Here is a 4,678-nt window from a genome sequence, read left to right as displayed (position 1 = left end):
ACCTGCAAGAGGATGCACGTAATCAAATGGTGAATCTGGTTCTTGTAATAGTGACATATAGTTCTTTCATCTTTCCTAAAAATTCCCACCATTTAAACACTGTGGAGGATGTCATCATCAGTGGTCAACAATCATAGGATTGGTTTGACGCAGCTCTCCACTCAGTTCTCCTATCAGCTAATCTTTTCACACCCACGTATTTCTTCTCTTTCACATCCTTCTTTACTTGTTCCATATATTTTGTTCAAGGTCTTCCTTTTCCGTTCTTGCCTTCCACTTGTCCCTCGACGATTATCTTCATCAGGCCATCATGTCTCAAGATGTGGCCTATAAGGTTGTTCCATCTTCTTGTAAAGGTTTTCATGAGGCTTCTCCTCTCTCCTACTCTTCTTAGGACTTCTTCATTACTAACTCGGTCGATCCATTTGATCTTCATCATTCTTCTGTAGCACCACATTTCGAAGGACTCTATCCTTGCTTTCTCCGCTTCGGTCACTGTCCATGCCTCACTTCCGTATAGGAGCATACTCCAAATGTAGGTTCTTATAAATTGTTTCTTTACTTCCATATTTAAGTTTCCCGCTGTAAGCAGATCTTTCTTTTGCTGGAATGTTCTCTTCGCCTGTGCTATTCTTCTGATGATTTCTTTCTTGCTTCTCCCATCACTAGTTATCTCCCAACCCAAATAACTGAATTCATCCACCTCTATCAGTTTTTGCTTCCCTATTTTAATTTTAGTCTTGACTTCTTCTCTTCTGCTACATACTAATATCTTGGTTTTCTTTGTGCTTATTTTCAGTTGATATTTACCCATTACCCTACCCATATTAACCAGAATATTTTTCAAATCCTTCTCTGTTTCTGCTATAACGGCTATATCATCGGCAAATCTTAGCATGCTGATTTTTTCTCCATGGATATTTACTCCCAATGTCTTTTCTTTGATTTTATTAACGGCTTTCTCAATGTAAATGTTGAAAATTACGGGTGACAATGCACAGCCTGGTCTCACTCCTTTCCTAATTCTTGCTTCTTCACAGCTGGGCCCTGATTTTATGACCGCTACTTGGTTTTTGTATAACCTATGGATGATTCTTCTGTCATTGTAAAGGACCCCAATTTCTTTTAGGATTCCAAGCTTTCAGGATTGGTGCTCAAATCCACGTTGTCAAAAGCCTTCTCTAGGTCCACGAAGGCAACAAACATTGGCTTGTTCTTTCCCATTCTCTTCTCTATGAGCAGTCTAAGGGCCAATATTGCTTCCCTAGTGCCTTTGTTTTTTTCTGAATCCAAATTGGTCCTCATCCAAATATTCTTCTGCTCTTTGTTTTATTCTTCTATAGACGATCCTTGTCAGTATATTCGACGCATGTGTGGTTAGGCTTATGATCCTAAAATCTTTTTAATTCTCCGTTCTTTTCTTCTTAGGAATAGGAATTAAAATGTTCCTCTCAAAGTCCTTTGGTATCTCACCTGTCGAATACATTTCACTAATGATTTTGTACAGGTGGTTCAACGTCTTCTCTCCTGCATTTTTAATTAGCTCTGCAGGAATATCATCAATGCCAGATGCTTTATTCATCCTAAGGTCTCTCACACCCGCATCAAATTCTGATCTTAAAATTGGGGCTCCCAAGTCATCGGCATCCACTTCCCTCTCCTTTTTGATAGCATTCGTTCTTAGACTGCTTTCTTTGTACAAATCTACCAAATATTCCTTCCATCTCTTCCCTTTGTCTTTGTTTTCAATCATTAGATCTCCGTTTTAGTCCCTAAGGGTATTACATCTTATGCTCCTTTCCTTAAAGTGGTATCTCACTGTCCTATAGGCGGCCTCTACTTTTCCATGTTTAAGACTGTTTTGTACTTCTTCAAAAATATTTTTCATCCATGTTTCTCTAGCCTTCTACACTTTACGACATATTTTGTTCCTTATTCTCTTGTAACAATTCTGTCCCTCCTCTGTTTTCGCAGCCTTGTATTTTCTTCTTTCTTCAATGAGATCTAATACTTCCTGCGTGATCCATGGTTTTTTCAAAACGACACCTCTTTTACCAAGAACTTCCTCAGCTGCTGCCTGCAGACCACTTCTAAAGGTTTTCCAACTCTCTTTCACTGATTTATTGGTCGTATCCTCCCCTATTTTCTTTTCTACATATTCTTTAAAAGCCAGTTGATGCTGAACCTCCCTCAATTTTTCAACGTACTTTTCATGGCTTTCTTTATTCTTTAAATTTAAGGTGGCATTTCATCATAATTAAGTTATAGTCACTATCGATATCTGCCCCTGGATAACTTTTGCAGTCCTTCACCTGGTTCCTGAATCTTTGTTTCACTAGAATGTAGTCAATTTGGAATCTTCTAAGGTCTCCTGGCATCTTCCACGTGTATCTCCTTCGCAGGGGGTTTTTGAATAAAGTGTTGGCAACCACTAGCCTGTGCTCAGTGCAGAATTCAAGTAGCCTTTCTCCTCTTTCATTTGTTTAACTAACCCATATTTCCCAGTTATCATTCCATCGAGACCTTCTCCGACGACGGCGTTCCAATCACCTAAAATAATAAGATTGTCTTCCCTTCTTACTTGCTTGATTACTTCCGTTATATCTTGGTAGACATCTTCTACTTCTTCATCTTCATAATCTGACGTGGGCATGTAAACCTGCACCACTACAGTAGCTACGGGTTTAGTATCTATCTTTACCATTACTATCCTTTCATTAAACTGCAGGTAGCTTTTAACACGCATCCCGGCGCTCTTTCTATGCATTATGCCTACTCCAGCATTACCATTTAGCGATCCTGTGTGTATAATTCTGTAGCTTCCACTCCAAAAGTCTCCTTCTCAGGGCCACTTCATTTTGCTAATGCCTAATACATCCAGGTGCATTCTTCGCATCTCCACCTTCAAGTTCTCTAGCCTATCGCACGTACAAAGTGATCTAACATTCCATGTTCCTATCCTTAACATTCTATCACCTTTGACCGATGCACCCTCTCGAATAGTCCCCGCCCTGAGATCCGAATGGGGCACTAGTTTACCTCCGGAATATTTTACTTGAGAGAATTCCATCATGCCATTATATAAATTGAGTGGAGTAGCTGCGACTCTTCGGAATGATAATGTGGTGGTTTCCCCTTGCCTTCCACATCGCAGTACTACAGCCGTTAAAGTAAATGTTACCACGCCCGTAGTGAAATGTGTGTCGCTGTACCGACCAGTATCATCTTCACCTTCGCAAATATGAAGAAGAGCTGCTGCCCTCTCCCTCGGGTAATGAGAGGCATAATTGTTGGCGGCCCCCAGTCACCAAGTCACGGTATCTTCACTGGTTTCGGTATCATATAAATGGTCTAACTTACCTTACCACCATCCGCAACCCAGTGGACACACTTGGAGGCTTTAAGCTCAGCCGCGAGGTGGAGGATGTACCTGATTTAAAATGTTGAATAACTTCTTCTTGCAGTTGAAAATTAAGTTTCTCCAGGATTTTGTTCTCCTCCTTAAATGTTTCCACCTTCCCCTTCAACAATTTCCACTCCTCAACAACTTTCTGGTTTTCCTCTTCTCTCTTCTTCAGTTCAAGTACTTTTCTTTTTAATCTGTGATATTTAGCTTTATTATCAAGCAGAAGCTTTTTAGGAACTACTTCATCCTTCCCCTGCTGCTGCTGCTTTCATCTTCTTTTCAGCCTTAAGATGTATGAACATGATACATTACATTTAGATCTTGGCGAAAACGTCATGTAGGTGTGTTCTCACAATCAAACAAAGGCCATTGGAAGACAAGTAACTTAAAACTGCTACAAAATAACCAGCAAAGATTATAAGATTAGTTGCCATGGTAAAAAAGTGAGCTAATGGTTATGAATTGCCCCACTTCACCTCATTAAATCAATGGCTACATCTTTCTCCAATACTCTATCATTAATAACACAGTGTACATCATTTAAAATAGAAAACAATGGGGACACTAACATGCATGCTACAATTCCTCACCTGCGCCATGCGGTTCCTTCTTTTTTTTAACCAGTCGCTCATCTTCAGAATCATTCTCTTCATCACTTAAAGTTCTTAATTTTGCCACTGGAATCCTATTAGCAGTGACTTTATTCTTTAGCTCATCCATTGTATCTATAGTATAATAAAATATTTAACGCTCAACTTCATGGAATAGGTTATTAATATTGAAACATTATAATACATTGGAATTTATTTCTTGGAGGGCACAGTTACCTAATTGGTATCGGTAAGAGTGAACTAAGGGTGCTGTTTATGGCACATTGCAGGGCATACTTGTACCTTCACAAAGAGAGCATAACATAATACATTGCACTTACCTGCCATTAGAAGGATTTGTGATTTATAATAATTCTCCTTCAATTCGCCGGTTTGTCCCTTCTTTAGCCTCTCTTCCTCATTCACCTAAACGTTAAAAATTAAGGTGGGTTGTTAAATGGTAACCGATACTGCATGAGTAAAGTTGGCTACTTAAGCTGGGTAATAACTGTGGGTGTTTGCTTTAGCTACCAAAGCAAGTTGATTAAGGCAGGTGGTCCATCAGCCACCGGACCTGATTACAGTAGATGTTCGGTTGAGCTACCAAACCCGGTTGATTACAGTAGATTTTCGGTTGATCTACCAAACCCGGTTGATTACAGTAGATGTTCGGTTTAGCTAC

The sequence above is a fragment of the Ischnura elegans genome, chromosome X, assembly GCF_921293095.1.
Source record: "Ischnura elegans chromosome X, ioIscEleg1.1, whole genome shotgun sequence".
NCBI lineage: Eukaryota > Metazoa > Arthropoda > Insecta > Odonata > Coenagrionidae > Ischnura > Ischnura elegans.
Note: the sequence above shows the minus strand (reverse complement) of the source record.